The sequence below is a fragment of the Serinus canaria genome, chromosome Z (genome assembly GCF_022539315.1).
Source record: "Serinus canaria isolate serCan28SL12 chromosome Z, serCan2020, whole genome shotgun sequence".
NCBI lineage: Eukaryota > Metazoa > Chordata > Aves > Passeriformes > Fringillidae > Serinus > Serinus canaria.
In genome coordinates this window covers 68221488-68239265 of record NC_066343.1, presented here as the reverse complement: position 1 = coordinate 68239265, position 17778 = coordinate 68221488, and the positions used below count along the sequence as shown (strand labels likewise).

Below are 17778 nucleotides of genomic sequence, written 5' to 3'. Positions count from 1 at the left end.
AGCCCCCTTGGAGGAGGCCAGTCATGGAAATCACTGAGGTCAAACAAAGCACAGGTCACACAAAACACCAGGAGGAAGAAGCCAGAGCCTGACCACAGCACGTAGACATCCTGGTCATGCCTCTGGTCTGGTTGGGACCACCAAGATGCTGGAAAAGAGAGCATATCTACCCCAGTCTTGTGGGTGCTCAGCTACAAAGTGTGGGGAAACTTGGCTATCCCTCATCTCCTCACACCATTGTCATATAGACCTCCTCTAACAGGAAAAGCCATAAACACAAGCAAGAAATTAAATCCAATGACTTGGTATTACAGGAACCTTGGACAGTGACTGAAGATGTTGGGATAAGAGTGTCTGACTTGGTTTTAAATCCAGCTGGTGATACAGATTTCTACAGAGCCAGCAGTGGAGGAGAAGGATACTGGAGGAGAGGCCTTCTATGCAGCAAGCCTTAGGGATGGTAACAGGGGTCTGAGAGCTCTGAGGGGAGCAGTGGGTCCTGCAGTGACCCTACTCCTACTGCACAGCTGTAGCATCAGCTGGCAGAGGTCTCTTCCAAAGGTCCTCAATAACTTGGGCCTGAAAGCAAGAGGTAAACATAGGAACTGGAAGAAGCAGAGTGCTTAGACTCTTCACCCAGAGAGCAGCAAAGATTTTTTAGAGGGTGCTCAGATTAATTTATTTAGTGTCTGGGCATTGGGCTACCTGTCTAGAGAAAGACCTGGATGTAGTGAAACCCATGCTAGGCATGCACTGCCAACACAGGCTGTAAAACTGGACATCTGGGGCATGATTCAGTTATTTAAAACAAGGGGGTCTCAGAGATGCCCTGAGGCACCTAAACCAGTCAACAGATCTGACATGGGACCCTCAGGAGACCCTTGTCCTTCCAAAAGTCAGCTGGAGGTCAGGAGGAACTTCCAGGCAATTCAGGCAACGGAATCAAGCTCCTGATGTGAGACACAGGTGTGAGTGTGGAAACCCCACGGAGTGTCTAGACACATCTCCCTTCACTCAAATGCTTTGATCCATGTCTGGCCTCCAGCTGGCCAAGAGTGCTTTTGCAAGGACTTTGTAACCTAAGTAATTTGGATGGTTTGGTGAATGCTTTCTGGGCAACTGAAAAAACGTGTCTAGGATATCAGACCAGGTCCAGACAAGGTCTGGATCCACTCCACTGCTTTGGGTCTGTTAGATGCCCATCTCCCCTCTTGCACTGGAGTCTTGGTGATTAGCAAAGTACCAAACAGCAGCAAAAGGAGGAAGAGCCAAGGTGGTGGACAGGCACAGCCTCTGAGGAATCAAGGTCTTAATTAGTCTTGTGGGACTCTGTCCTGAACGTTAAAGATTTTACCCTCTGCATTTTAGCCCAAATTTTGCTATCAGTGTCTTCGAAAAGAGGCTGCAGCAAGGCTTAGCTTTGAGAAGTGCCAAGGCATGGCCAATCCTGCTGACAGATGTTAGACCTGCCTAATCCTGGTATTTCTTTCCACCTCAGTTTTCCCTTCTGCACAATAAAACCTTATCTACCTCATGTGGGCTATGCAATGATGACTAATTAATGTTAATGAAGTGCTTTCAGATCATCCAATTCAAGGACATACATAATTGCAAAATATTAATTACTGTTTACTTATTATCGTGAAGCAAATAGCAAACCCAGCTGCTTATCTTCCTCAGCCATGACTCAGAAGGAGGATGATGGCTGATCAAGATAGAGGTGCAGAGTCCAGTTAATCCTGTGCAGTGACACACGTGTGTGTCTGCGCGTGTGTGTTTGTGTGTGCACGTGCAAAGGCACCTGACACAGCAGGACAAAGCATGACAAAGCCATGCAAGCTCAAAGTCCTTGGAGATGAGCAAGAACTCACCTTGCCAAAGACCCAGATGGGAAAATGGATGTCTAGCAATGATTCGTGCGTTTGAAAGTGATGCTCATGAGAGACCATGTGTCGCAGAGAATTAGAAGAGTAAAAGCTGTAATGAATTGCTGAGAATTACTAAAAAAAATGCTGTTCTTGAAAAGCTCATTGTCAAAGATCCCAAACCCTGCTTGAGAGGCAAAAGGGAGAACAACATCCAGGAATGGAGAGCTTGGCAGACAAATGGAGGGGAAATTGAGCATGAGGAAAGAAATGAGTTTTGGGTTGAGCTTCGAATGAGCTGGTGGTCAGAGAACTGGAGCAGGATGGGTATTCCACAAACAAGGGCCACCTAGGTGATATCCTCTGGTGAGCAGCTCAGGTCTGACCATGTTGATGAAGCAAAAGGGGTTGATTCTATCGGAAAAGCAACAATTCTAGCTAACCTACAGTAGAGAGGCTTAGGAAGGACCCTGCAGAGTGGTGAGGGGCACTGAGTTGGTTGCTGAGGTCTCAGAGGAGGGGTGAAGGGTTCACACTGCTGATCTAGTGGAAGTGTTCTTTGCAAGGAGGAGTGGAGAAAAGAGGAGGGGAAAACATGGAGGAACACAGAATTTTTGGGAAAATGAGAGCAGAGGTTGGGTTTGGGAAATCCATGCCATGACTAATGAATTTAACATTACAAAGTTTTTCAGGCATTCACAGGTGTCTTCAAATTACCATCTGACCTCAGAGGACCTACCAGATCCCTTAGGCATTCTAGTATCCTTAAACATCTCAAATTGCAGCCTAGCATTTCCATTGACATGCAAAATTGTCTTCCTGTGAGGGCCTGGAAGAGTGACCTGAAAGCCCGTGGCTGTGTCTCCTGCTTGGCCACTTGCAGAGCGTCAGGAGCCTCTGGGCCACTCTCTGGGTGACTTTCTCGGGGGCCAGTTCAGAGCCAGCTGTGTCCACTGTCAGCAACAAGAACAGCTCTACCACTCACACACCCTCGGAAATACTCACAGAGGAGCTGGATACACTCCCCTAAATAAGTCCTTAGAACTACAAGAATAGTTATGAGCTACAAAAGCAGGATCTGCACATCCAAGTCCATTTGCTTTCAGGGGTCTTTAGTTAAAATAAGTGACTATGACACACAAGTCCAAGGAGGTTATGCAAGTTGATGCTGCTCAGTGAGGTGAAGGATGGGGCACCTGATGTGCCATGGGACAAGGTGCAGAGCAGGAACGTGTATAGTCAATGGCAGCAGCCAGCAGCTTACTTCACATGGAGAAATATCAGCAGGACCAAGGTGACTTCTGGACCCCAAAGTCCATGGGATCCTCATGCTCTTCCCTCTCTGCCTCCCAGAGCTCAAAATCAAATCAAACAAGCCTAATCTAAAATGTGCAGTGATGCAATGTCCTCCACATGCTGCAGAGCAAAGCCAGGGGATTCCCTAGAGCCCACATTTTGGAGTCTGGAGGTGGCAATGCAGCAGTCCTTTATTTTGTCCACCTTTCACCAGGGTAGAGAACCAATCTGAAAGCAACCATAATCTGAAATCAAATATTTTTGTTGCTGACTTGTGACTTCTGCCTAATTCCCCAAGAGAGATGCACAGCAAGCAGCTCCCATCAGAAAATCACTACTTTTCTCTGAGACACAGCAACACAATGACCATTCCCCTCCAATCCTGGTGTCATGGTCTAGCTCCTGATTATAGCCTCATCTGGAATAAAGAGGTCTAGCCTAAGAAAATGCACTTAAGCTTCAGGGTGTCTTTGAGATATGATCAGTCTGGAAGGCCCAAGTCTGATGGGGAAGTTTCCTCCTTCTACTGCAGATGAAGGTTCAGAGCAGTCCGCGCGCTTGCCCAAAGCTGCTCCGAGAGTCAGGAGCCCAAATGCCTTTTGTCTGACACCTGAGCCACCATGCTGATAACTCTGAGTGTTTTGTGCCCATTCTCCTCTTCATGAATTGCTGCCCAACAGCTCCTGGCTGTGCTGGAGTCAGTTTGTGCAGCCTGAACACCACGACATGTCTTGCTGATTCCTGAGTGCTCTGGGGAGCATTCCTCGCTCTTGGTAGCAACATTGCTTTTGGGAGCAGTATCCTTCCTTAGTGCTTTCAATCATCCATTTGAGATTCTGCAAAGGCTCTTGCATGGTCAGGATTCCATTGACTTCAACCATTCAGAGAGAACAAACAAGTTAAATATAGAGTTGTTTTTCAGAAGAATGATTTTACAGCCCTTTCTGTTCCCATCCCACAAGTTCCTGGAACAATATATTTCCAAATGATCTCCAACAACCAGCTTTTAAACCCTTAAAAACCATGTCTGGGCCCAGATCTACAAAAATGAACCACATTTACTGGGTTGTCTTCTTACAAAAAGCAGATTCGTATCTTTGTGATAAATGCATTTAACAGCTTGGACTAAAAATTTTAGTCTTAAAAAGCAGATTTTAATACTGCAGCTTCTTGACAGAGCTGTTTCATAGCCATGACATTGTAACACCAGCTTGATCATCAGACCTATTTAAATGGCTTCAGAATAAATAGCACCAAACTGCTAACCAAAAATAAACGAATTAAAAGGTAGGTGTTATGCCTCACTCTAGACCTGGAGTCTGATTGTATGCTGTCTCTTCTGCCTGGAGGTCCTATGAGGAGACACACCAGCAGCCATAAACACAACTGAGTCCAGGGTGTTGAACTTGAGGTTATGTCAGGGATCTTTAAAGGCAGGGACTTTCCCAGTCCCTGATGAATGGAGAGTCAAAAAGCATATTTCAAACATCCAATCTGTCTTTAATTGTCCAACAAGAAGCATAAATAAATAAATTATGAGTCACAGCATCTTCCTGTTTTTGCATCTTTAGCTAAGGGGAGGTAGATTTCCATCTGAGCAACTCCACCCCGTCTGCATCTATTGTCTTATTTGTCCTGGCTCCCACACTCACTAATTTTACACTCTCTCACACTTTCTGCAGCATTGTATCTCCCTCCTTGGCCCTGTGTGTGTGGAACAACTGACCTCTCTTCATCACAGAGAAACCAAAGCCCCCAGCTGCCCTTGCAAGGGCACCCACCAGAATAAAGGTCTCACTAGGGCTACAGACTCAGTCCTAATAGGGGACCTGCTTTTACCATTTCTCTGTTCCCCATCACAGATCTGTTCATGTGGGCAGACCAAACCCAGCCATATTTTATCAAAAGATATCTGCAAACTGCCCTTTCATAAGCTGGAATATTGCAAAAATCTGAAGCCCTCATGGCATGGGTCTCTGCTCTCGCTGGTTTCATGACACAGTGAAAGTTGTAAGGCAGATGCATACCACGATGAGGAAAGGAGAAAGGGAATGCAAGAGGACTTGTGAAGGTGAAGCCACTTAGCCCTCATCTTCCACCATCTATCAGATCCCACAACTTCCTCCTCTCTGAGATTCCTACTGGCTCTGACCAAGACTTCACACTGGAAAATGCCTTTGTGTCAGAAAGGACAGGACTGACAGCTGCCCCCGGGGCACCGGGTAGAAACACTCCCTTGTGTTCTGCAGGTTGGATAGCAGGAAAGATAATGTGTGGAGGTTTTTTTCCCCAGTTCAAACTCCAGCAGCTTTCCCACCACACTTGTACTGCTGGATCCTGTGTGCCAGTAATGGAACAAGAACAGTGGTTTCCAAAAAGAAGATTTGAAACATGGATCATAAGTTTCAACAAAAGCAATAATCAGCAAACATGGGGAATTCATCTTAGGGAAAAAAATCTAAATCAGTAATGCAGGTGCAAGAGAGCCTGTGTGCTACCAGAGGACATTGTGGATGTGTTTACTCATCACAAGAGACCAATTAGCGCATCGGAAGGCATTACTGCAAATCAACTAATGTAATAATTGACTATATGCAAAAGACTAATTCATTTCAAATGCGATAAAAAGAGTTTGCTTAACCCAGCCATGAAGGTGTTCAAACTCACCCATTTAATTTCACAATCAGGACAGGCTCAAACAGAAGAAAAGAGTCAGTTACTATGTTTCATCTGACAGGTAATAATTTCTTATGATGTGTTGACTTAATTCTCTTGCAATCACATGAACATGCCCTTGATTAAGCACACAAAGGCAATCTGTCCTGACGAGCAGGGGAGAGAGGAAGTACAGTGAGAGATGACAGGGACAGCATCAGACACCAGCTGGAAACCTGGGAATCAGAAAGGAATTTTACAAATTCTGCTGAACTGTGAGGAACAATGATCATGACAGTCAGGCCTGGAAAGACAAGGATAAGCTCAGACAGGCTGAAGAACCTGGAAAGGTTAGAAATTATTGGGAATATATGAGGGGCTCTATAGAAAATGTTCATGAATTACATTGGAAGTAAGTGGAAGACGAAGAAATGCAGACCTGCTCTTAGCAGGACATGAGAACACACAGCAAGTGATCCTGGGTGCACGAGAAGGAGAGTGCCCAATGATCAAGAGCACTGATCCTCCCCCTGTACTGGTGAGGCCACATGCCAAGTGCTTTGTTCACTTCTGTGCTCCCCAGCTCACGAAAGACATGGAAGGACTAAGAGGGGCCAGTGGAAGGTTACAAAAATGGTGAGGGGACTGAAGCACCTCTCTTCTTGTCAGGAAAGTTTGAGAGAGCTGGGCCTGTTTAGCCTGAGGAAGATGTTTACATGTCTCAGTGTTTACAAATACCTTAAGGACACCTAAAGGTGTCAGGGGATGAGGCCAGACTCTTTCCAGTGGTGGGATGAGTGTGTGACTGAGTGAAAGCTGATTCATCCCATACCGTGCTCCAGTTGTAGGAAAAGGTTAACTGGGACATACTACCAACAACAGAAAATGTTAAGAAGGGCTGGGACAAGAGTCCAGAATGGAATAAACACAGGATGAAGCCCAGTGGGAAGAATTTAATAAACCAGGGGTACTTCAGGAAACAGTCAGAGACACTTCAAACCCATTAGTAATTATCTTTGAGAACACTTGGCATTCCCATAGGACGAGTGAAGGGTAAACACAACATCTATCTTTAAAATGCAGACCCAGGAGGACACTGGGAATCCCAGCTCAGTCAAGATACCTTCTGTTCTGGGAAGGACCCTGCCTTCCCTGTTGACTGACCTATTTGTAAGTGCTGGGAACACAATGAGGTGGTTGGTGCAGGTAAGAAGGCTTGCTGAGGAGAAAACACATCAAAACAAACCTTCTTCCTGGCAGATCATCTTGTGGTCTGGGAGGAGGTACCCAGTGAGGTACCACTCTTGTCATTCTCCAGCATGAAATCCTAATATGAAATCAGTACAGTACAGCTGCAGTTCTGGTTAAAAGTGATTTGTTACTGGAAACTTTCTTCTGCAAAGTGTGATTTCAAGTACAGGAACATCTCAAAAGGATGCACAGAGGGGCCAGGCTTGGGCAGCATTTTGGTCTGTACTTTTACTGATCCTAAGGCAGAAGAAAAGCAGACTTACAGTAAGTCTGGGAGGGCTCCAGAGAACAGGCTCAGGTAGAATGCAAATGACTTTATTAAAGCAAACTAAAAGTCTGTAGTGCCATGGGGAAAAGGGTGGCTATCCGGTGGTTGGTAAGGACAGGAGAATCAGAACTAGGTCATGAGAAGTAATTACTTTGCTTTTTCCATTGCTGATAGATCTGGAGCTGGAATCCAGCTGCCCTTACCAGAGGGAGTCAGGACAGGAGAAGGGTTGGAGGTTTCCAGAGGAGAGTTTTGGTGTGAGTTCAACCTGTCTGGGGCACAGCTCCCAGCTGGAAGAAACCCAGCATGAAGACCACAAGCAGTGCACGCAGCAGGGACCTGGGGGAGGAGCTGGGCAGCCGAGTAAGCCTAAGAGAATGAGGGTCTGGCAGGAATCACCGCAGTGCTGGTCCCAGGATTTGTGGAGCCCCAGTTCCAGCAAGTGCAGGTAAGACTGATCCCCTCTCCTAAGCCCACCCCAGGGTTTCCTGCCCACATTCTTTGGGGTCTTTGCAAGCTTAGGGGAAAACAGCACTGTGTGTGCAAGGCCTTTGCTTGGGTTTCCCCCACACAGACCTGAGCTTCAGGATTTCCATCTATAGCATGGGCCTTTCTCCGTGAGCTTGGGCAAAATAAACCCAAGGAGTGGGAGGCACCGGCTGGGAACAGAAAGAGGGCAACGGGGGCTGGTGGAAAACCCACAGAGCAAAACAAGTAGGGTAAAGGCAAACCTCCTCAGTCCAGTTCCCTGACTAATGCCCTGGGTGGCACAAGGCAGGTAAGTCAGCCAGGAGGAAGGGAAGCAGCTCTCCTCTGCTCGAGCTAACCACTGGGTCCCTGGCCCCCTTGCCCCTCAAGTTCTGCTGCCAAACTCTGCTGGGCACACCTGGCACTCAGGGACAGCCTGCTTGCAGGTATTTACCCCGTCCCCAGCACAGTGTCACCTCACCTTGTGCTCAATCACTCCACACCTAAGGGACCCCATCATGGTATGAAAGCATTATTCATCAGCAGCTGGGAGAAAGGGAAGCTGAGGTTTACTTTCACAGGAAATTAATTTTTTTTTTACTCCATTCCCTTCCCCAGGGGATGCCTCCGCAGCTGGCAGGGTGTAGGACAAGCCAGGACCATCACAAAGGAATCACATCTTCCTAAATCTGAAGGATGATTTCCCAGGCCAGCAATGCTCACCAGTCATGCTGGGCTGCTGCCACAATGGTTTGAAGGGATTCAGGTGGGCATGCAGGCAAAGAATGGATTCACACCAACATTTAGGGTCAAGCCTAGTGTCATCTGTCCACAACTTGAGCCGTGTGAGCCACCCACCCCTTCTCCACTTCTTTCACACAGCCTGTCCCCAAGCTGTTCCCCCAAGTCACTTACTGGTACAGCAGGGTCCTTTGGGTTCATCTTTCAGCAAAGCCCTCTCAGCCCTAACAGGGCACTCAGCACAGAGCTGTACAGTGTGCTCTGCCCCTGCTCATGAGATGGAAGCAGTCAGTCACCTCATCTCCATCACTCCTCACTCTTCCCCCAGTGTGCAAGCAGAGCAAGAGCAGGACATCTGCTCCACAGCTCCATGCACCTGAGTTTGGACCTTCCTTCCTCATATTGCCTAAAAGTAAATGGGTTTTTTTGACTAAACTGGAAGAGAAAAATCATCCCGACCCACCCAGGTAGTATGGCTGCTGGAATCTCTCCCAAGTATTGAGCTAGTCAGACCCATCCTAACTTTTTCCCTGTTCCCCTTGCCCAGCCCAACATCTCTCTCCACGTCCTGCACAGAGAGAGAACTTTCTGCTGCCAGCCCCAAAGTCCCCAGCAAACTGCTAATCACACACTCCACCAACACAGTCACACCCACCTCTCCCAATTCCTCCTGCAGAGAGACCCCTCCGCTGCCCACACTTCCCAGGGGAGCCACAGCAGCTCCCCTTGTCTCCAGCTCAGTCCTACAGAGAACGGCTCAGTGATGATCCCTGGGAATTCCCACTTCTACTGCACTGGGTCCACCAGCCCCTGACACTTCCTGGGTCTCTGGTGCTAAGACCTGCTCTGGGTGATTCTCTTGGGACCAGTCTGTGCCCAGCTCAGAGGTACACACGAGCTGGGGCACTGCTGGGAAAGGGTTAAAACCCCAGGCCTTGGATGTTGGAGGGGAATTTTGGAAACCACAAGGAACTCAAGCTGCTTTGTAGCCGTGTGTTTAAGGAAACCCAAAGAACCACAGGCAGTTTGCTGTGTGGTTTAGGAAGCTCTCAGCTAATTGCCACCTCCTGTCTGAGGTGGTGCTGGACTGTGTTGTAATTTAGATGTAAAACAAGATCAAGACATTCACCGGAACTCGACCAAGCCAGAAAATAGAATTTACATGCAACTCATAAACCGGCTTTACAGAGGAGGTTGTAAAACCAGAGACCCTCTGGTCCAAAAGGAAAGAAAACAATTAATGTCTTCTTATGGGAAAGCGACTCCTACGCATACAAGACGTCAGATTTAGTGCAGACCCAACATGTACATGAGGAAAGCAAGCTTTGTGAGGTATTTATGTTATTCAATGAGAAATTATTGTGCAAGAAATACTATATATCTTGTTGGCTGGGAGCAAAGATGTAGGAGGGTGTTATTAGAGCCATTAGGGATATTAGATATGTCATAAAAACACAAGCCTACGTTCTGCTTGAGAAAGATGCTGGTTTGAGAAATGTGCTGCTTAGAGAAAGGCAGAAGTGTAAGCGCAGACAAAAGTCACTGCAGATTTTGTGGAGTATGAAAAACATGCTCCTACAGAGGCACTTTCTATCCCCCCAAGCATCTCAAGCTGATAGATGCCTCAAAAAGTTTCTGTGGATGTTGGTTATCTTTCTGATTCATGATTCTAACTAGCCTAGGTTATTCCTTAACCAATTGTGATGACAAAACTCTTTGAAGAAATTTAGTGTGGATCTTCTTCGCCTTATACAAACCTATGTTATTGGAACATTACCAGTAATTACTGTAATTATTGTGTAATTACTCCTTCACTCTTTTTTTGTATAAATCTGGGAAAGTTTATTTTTCATATGCCAAACTCCCATATTGTTAGCATGGCAACTCACAAAACAGAGTATTTACAGGAATCAGGAAATATTTGTTTGGCAGCACACAGACAAGCTCCTTGGGAAATTCAAAAAGACCAGAAGGATATTAGGAAGAAAAAAATATTGGGATGTTTAAAAATAAATTAAGTGTCAAGACTTATTTCAAAGATTAATCTAATTAAAAACAACTTTCATGCTCGAGGACTTTTATACACGTAGCAAAGTTTGTCCAGTTTTTTTGGAACAAAATCTTTTCTTCTGCAAGACCCTTAATAACCTAAAATGGCATCTCACCCGTTGAAATTCATTCAAATAATTTCTCTACTTTAAAAAAAGGAGAAGCAAAAATAGTTTTTCTAAGAACAGAAAACTCCCCAAAACTATAAGCTGAAAATTTCAACAAATGAACTCCACAAGAGCACTGACTCATTGCAGGGACACAGAGGTAACACAAACAACCTTCTTCAGATCCAGACAAGTATAAAATAATTACACTTTCTTTCTTATTTGGGTCTTTGAAAAGGAGTGATCATAAAAAAACCTCAGAACTGAACATGTAAATGAGTCCTCTATCCTCATCTCTCAGCACTCATCACACCCTCTCTGTAAACAACCCCAGCAAGACAAATAACTGAAATAAAAGAGTTTATCACATGGCAAAATTGCCAGACTCAGCAAAGTTTTAGCAAAATGACATATCAGAGACTTTTGTACTCTGGGTGAGGCAAAGCATTTAAAACACTACCCACAAATCAGACTGTCACCTTCATAGATGTTAATGGACTTTTTAAACATTCTCATTAATTCAGCATATCCTTGTTAATCTCATGATTGGGACATTTTCCTCAAGATGAAACACAAACAAAATTACAATGAGAAAGAAACCCAGTAGGATTTGGTTGTGTTTTAGCTAGCTACTGAGGTCTCAAGAAAAGTCTTTAGATTACTTATTCTGAATAATAGGCTTAGAGGAGTTCTTTTATTTCATAGAGCTGATTAATATCACCTGTGCTTGTCCTTTCAGCCTCTGAGTTTTATCCTGGATATGCCCATAAGGATTCTCCAGCAAGAAAATGGTGAAGCCTCCTATCTACTGCTGGTACTTGCAGCTCTTCTACTAATTTGGGTAGAAGGGTGAGCCCACTTAGAGCTGTAATCCCTGCGAGGCCTTTCTGCAAAAGGGTTGAAGGTAACATGAAACGTGCTTTGTTGTGTGCTTACTCTAACATACTAAAAGCATCCTTTGTCCCAAAAACCCCTGGGCAAAAACATGCAGGAAACCCTCTGGAGTGGAAAGCCCATCTCCACAAACCACAGTTAAAAGACAGCATGTTAGGAAAAGCAAGGCAGGACATGCCCGTGGCCTGAGTGGTGCCCACGCTGAGGTGAGGTGCTGGAAGCTGAAGTGGGTCAATGAGTTATTGCATTCCAGAGACAGTGGCTGCCCCACTTCCAAACGGTGCCCTGAATTACCAAAGCCTTCTGGCACATCAGCCCAGGGTTTCAGATTTTAAAACTGCAAATGCACTGCAATTAATGGAACTGGAATAGAACCAAAATAGCAAGACAAAAGAAAGCCCCTGCCCTTGCACTGAAATTACAGAGAAGCTGGATCCACCCAGGTGAAGTGTGAGTATCTCACCTCAATTGGATCATCCTCATTAAAATCCTGTCCTCAAAACACTTTCCATCTCCATCATCTCTTCCACTCTTTCTTCTACCTTTCAGTGAGACCTCTCAGAAGCATGGCCTCTCTAAAAAAACTACACATTACTGCAAGGCTTTATTCAGTTCCCAAACATACTCTGTGATTTTGTGATTCAGTGATCTCGCTAGCAAATAGAGGTGCTGTAGTGAGTAACTGTGGGTTTTGCTTTCTTCAAGCCACAGCAAGTATTTTTAGAGGAATCAGATCCTTGTCAAACAACAGCAGTAGCATCACAGCCAAGCTTCCTGGAATTACCTTTTGTCTTGCTGCTACCAGGTAAAACTCAAGATACTGCAGATTAGCAGAGAGGTGGATGACATTTAGGATGTTTGTCAGCATTGTGAAAAGTTAGGATCAAATCTGAGGCCACTGTATTTACCTCCCAGAGTCAACATGCCAAGCTTGTGATGCAGAATCATAGAAAAATGGAGCTGAGGATGTCTGCCTAGCAATTCATAGATACCTGGGGCTGGATTAGTGGATTAGTGTTGCTCAATAGACTTTTACTAATCCAGAAAAGGAAGTGAGCAGTTAGGTGACAACTTGATCATCGCTCACACCCTTCTCAACTGTGTTTATGAATATATTAAATAGCAATGACCATAAATTAGCACTAGTTAGTTACACAATCGTAGAGAACTGGGATGCAGAGTGACCTGGAGAGAGCCAAGAATCGGTCAGCCCTAACCTTGTGATTACAGACAGATGTTTATCTAGCCTGTTCTTTGAGATTCCCATGCTGGGAATTGCCAGCCTGCTCAGATCACACATTCCAGCCCCTAGAGATCCCACTATCCTTAAGATTTCCTCCATTGTAATTGCTACAATGTGCTCTCCTAACTTTCTACCTCCCCAACCAAGAGATCAAGATTTTCCTTCTATTTTATGCATTTAAAAGTTGGCATTGGGCCCCTTTCACTCTTCTTTGTGAAACAGGAGTGGTTCACTGCCTCTCAGTTCAGTGTTGGGCCCTAAGTTCTTTTGCAAGGACAGAACTTTTTAGAGATATTATATCTGACAGCCCTAAAGCATATAGAAACTTGCTTTTCTTATTCACCTTTTCCAGGCCATGTACAAACAGACCAGAAGACAATAGGCCACAGTCTGGAAAACCCCTGCTGCTCTAGACCCTGGTCCCAGCCACAGATCATGTTCCCTAGCTCTCCATTCACTTCTGTTGCTTTATCTGATCCCTCTCCCACTGGTACATACCCTTCCTGAAGGGCAGTGCCCAGAACAGGTCATATTACTGCCATGTGGGCATGATCCACACTAAAAAAAATGTTTGAAACTATTTCGTCTCTCTTACAAACAGTTCCATTGTTTATACATCCCAGGGATTATTAAATTTTCCTTTCTTTTTTGCAACACCATGACTCTCTTGACTTATGGTCAGCTGATAACTGCTCCAGCCACCTGCAAAGCCCTTTCTGTACAGCTGCTGCCACCCCAGATGACTGCCTGTCTTTTGTTTGTTCAAAGGACTGTTCCTGCATCCACACCAAAATCTGCACCATCCTCCCTGAAATACATCCCTTCTCTGTCGTCAGAGCTGACAAATGCAGTGAGCAAAGAGCTGACAGGGTTTGGCGTGTGACAGTGAGCAAGGAGGGACAGCATGGGGTCTGTAACACTGGGGGAAAACCCTCCATCTTGCAAACTGAAAAATAAAATGTTTAATTATTCAGAACAGGCTTAGTTCAGCCTCTCTGCTGAGAGATCTGACCACCACAGCAGTCAGCTCACTGGCAACATCTGTTTCACCAGTGATCAGCCACATTGTTCACTTTTTAATCAAAAATCTCTGCATCCATCTGGGAACTTCTACCGACTCCTTCTGGCTCCTTGTCAATGTTCTGCAAGATGCAGCCCAAACATCTCTCAAAGCAGTCTGGACAAATGAGGGTGGGATTGCAATGCTAGCACCACACAGCTCTGGTTACCATAGGTGAGCAAAGTTCAGGCAGGGATTCCCAGAACCAAAAGTGAAAAGTGTGGTTTCCAGTCCCAGGAGCTGTACCCAGCACAAGCTGCCTCCCTGCCAAAGCCTCCTCCTGACACAAAACCCACTTGCACATCACATTTCACCTGTGGAGGAAAGCAAACCTGTGAGCTGCCTGCAAGGTGCAGCTTTAACACCTGCCTGGGGCTTTGCACCTCAGCTGCCTGGCAGGTCAGCAGGTCATGGCATCTCTCAAAGAGCAGTGACCAGGAAACTCATCAGAGGGCTCCTGGCCTTTCACCTGCACCACAGCCAAAGCTGAAATTCAGAGCAAAATAGCAGCGAGAAGCAGGAGGATGGATGAAAGGGAAGTCAGGAATTTTCAATAATATGTATCCTTTCTGGTTTTTTATGAAAAGGATAAAGTCTGGAGGGTTTTGAGTTCGTAACTTCTCTCTGAAATGTCCCATGGGCCAGAGGTGTGTGAGGTGTCTCATGCAGGGTGGCCTTACAGACCCTGCTCCCCAGGGAGGCCAGGACACCCCGCCTCTACAGGTGGTGAGGACAAGCCAAGCAGACCCATGAAAGACCTGGTAATGTCCATCTCATAATAAATTGTCCTGCTTAAAATAAATTGTCCTTTCTCTCCATGCTAAAGAAAATTTTAACAGGCATCAAGCACCTCAGGTAGTTCAGATCACACATAAAGACAAAGGAAGGGTCCATCAGGTTTTCTGCATATTTCCTCCCTTCATATCAGGATCTCCTAATCACTGCACTCTCCCTTACTAATTAGACTTCACCAGGCAGGATGAGAAAGTTGGGGCTGTTCAGTGTGGAGAAGACTCTGGGGAGACCTTCCAGTACCTAGAGGGGCTTCAAGAGAACTGAAGAGGGATTTTTTACAGGGACATGGAGAAGATGAGGAATGGGTATAAACTGAGAGATGGCAGGTTTAGATTAGATATTCAGAATTCTTGTCTGTGAGAGTGGTTGGGAAATGACACAGGTTGCCCAGATGAGCTGTGAATTCTCCATCCCTAGAAGCGTTCAAGGCCAGGCTAGGTGGGATGACATGAAGTGGCTCACTGATGGCAGCAGTGTTGACATTAATCACTTGAATTTCAATATCAGGGGGACCTTTGAGCCACCTGGTCTAGTGGAAGGTATCCCTTTAAAGACTCTTCCACCCCAGACCATTCCATGAGCCTGTGAGTGAGGAGTGCTTTAGCACCCAAGAGCCCTGCAGCCTTCCCTGCTGTAGTTCATCATTCAGGACACTGCTCACACACCAGCAGTGCAGTCAACTCCCAGCTCACACACAGCCAGCTATCAGGTTCTCTGCCATTGCAAAATACTTGTAGTTTAAAGGTACACTAAAGAACGTAAAATCCTAAGATTTTCCACAAGCATAGCTTTCCACAGAGCATTGCAAGGGCCCCAGAGCTTAGTGAGGTGGATGGGGCAGCCCCAGCTCACCAGGCTGTGCAAATCATGCCAGGCTACAGCCACGCTTGCACCATATCCCTGGCAATCTCAGCAAGAGCAGCCCAGCCTCTCCCGTAACAGGAGGGGAGGAAGGCTGGAAAGGATGGGTGAGAGTACTTGTGAGGCCCTGGGATGCTACAGCACCCCTGTTGGACCATCCCCTGGGAGAGCCCTTGCACTGGCCACACAATGAGCCAGTAGTGACACTGAACCAGAGCAAGAGGGCCCCATGGTTATTTTTCTTTCTTTTGGCATCTGCAGTGGTTGTTTCCAGCCCATTAGTTGTTCTGTCACTGCCTAGGTGTGGATGATTCCACTCCTGGGGCACAGATGAGGCCCCACTGATGGATTAACCACCTCAATAGGCAACATGAATGGCAGGCATGATTTGTGTGCTCAGCTGCCAGGAGGAATTGGATTTTAATCTCATGCCAATATGGGTCATATCCTCAGCTTGCAGCCTGAATCACATCCTCACCTCACATTCCTGACCCACCTTCTAGCACAATCCAGCATCATTGGCAAGGAAATGGTGAGGGCTATTTCAAGCACCTCAGATACTGCAAAGGGGGAGCTGTGCCTGAGGGTCCCATTATGGCTGGTGGAACATGGGTGCAGCTAAGCCCCCTGTAAACCTGGCCCACAAAAGGAAAATCTTAAGCCCTGCCTTCTTTCTTTTTAAGGAGTTGAGATCTTTCTGGAGATGGACATGGACAAAGAGCCACCAGTAACAGCTGCATGCATTTGCTTTCCTAAAAACACACCCTCCCAGAAAGAGCAACAAGAAACAGGAATCAGGTCTGGTCCTTGATTTGGTGAGTGCCCTCAAATAAATTACATAAGAAATCTCTGATTATATAAAGTGCATTGCACAATGCATTATATAAAGCTCAGGTCATGGCTTAATCAACCAGCACTCAGCTCTCTTACATCAAGAAAAAGTAATCTGAGGAGCAGCAAGGAAGGAGGAGGAAGAGGAGGATGCTCTCCCTCTCTTAAGGAGGCGTCTGGCATGCGCATGGCACACATGACCACTGAGCACACCTCCATCCCTGAGCCAGCCCAAAAGGAGCAGCTTCCAGCCAAACTCCAGCTTTTGGCTCAAAGGCCACCTGTAGGGTACCTGAACAGAGCAGGAGATTTATACATCCCTCAGAAAACAGACCCATAATCACAACCACCTCACCATTAATCTTGTCTGGCTCTAATGGGTTTGCCCAGAGGCACAGGGTGTCCATCAACCACTGTAATGCACCTTGGAGTAGAGAAATGAGAACCTCCTCATGAATGCATTGTTTAAAAAGGCCTGGTTTTCTTTTCTGACACTTGTGGATTTAAAATCAGCGGGAAATAGCCAAGGGAAATGTTTCAATGTTGACAGTGATAGAGGAAGTTTTACAGCAGCAGATGGAAATCAAAACAAACTGGGAATTCTGTGCTGAATCTGGTGCCAGAGGTGCCCTAAGATACATAACTTAGGTCCCACTTCTCTGCCCTAATATACAGGTTTTTCTATAAATAATAATGTGAGTTTCATAGTTTTTAAAGCCCAAGAATGACATTAAATTATTCACAGGATTTCCACCACCACGGGTCTGGCAGGTGGGACCTGCTCCTTCTCTTGGAAAACTTTGCTCTTAGAGAACCCTGAGGCTACCTGTGGCTTTAATACAACTCTTTCAATCAGTTTCAACAGGTCTTGTACAAGATCTTGAGCCTGCAAGCACTTCAGGGTAAGAAATATCTGCAAAACGTCCACCATGTCTTGCAGAATCAGATCAAATCAGCAGGGGCGTCAGTGAAAATCGTTTTAACTACTGCAGGTTTCAGTGGTGATAGCATCCATTAAATAGGAGAAGCAATAAATCTATAGGGGACATATACTGAAAATAAAGGTTTCAGCCACACTTTGAAGTAGCATGGAATGGCCCAGAGGCAAAGAAGTGCCAGGAACTGCTGGGCCCATTGTTCCAGACAGGCAGAGAACTTTTGTGTACCAGCAGAGAGGCAGAAAGTTGCAAGAAGAGCAAAAAGGTCCTCTTTGATGGTTGATTTTGCAGCTGGGCTGTTTCATGGAAGGTGAAATTCTGAAAGGAGAGATAGGGATGCAGGAAACAGCAAGGGCAGCGCAGAGAAACCTTCACGGGGTGTTTCTGAGCCTTGAAGGCAGATGGTTTCTAACAGCTCTTCCCATGAGAATGGCCATAAGGAATCTAAGAGGAGAT

The 17778-nt window shown here is 45.9% G+C and overlaps 1 long non-coding RNA gene across 1 annotated transcript; it reads left to right on the top strand.

The window, feature by feature from the left end:
- Positions 1-7456: 7456 nt before the first annotated feature.
- On the top strand, positions 7457-17140 carry LOC108962802 (uncharacterized). The gene is made up of 4 exons (XR_003945792.2): positions 7457-7783; positions 8422-8569; positions 11440-11604; positions 16237-17140. It is a non-coding gene; the product is annotated as an uncharacterized LOC108962802 (long non-coding RNA).
- The last annotated feature ends 638 nt before the right edge of the window (positions 17141-17778 follow it).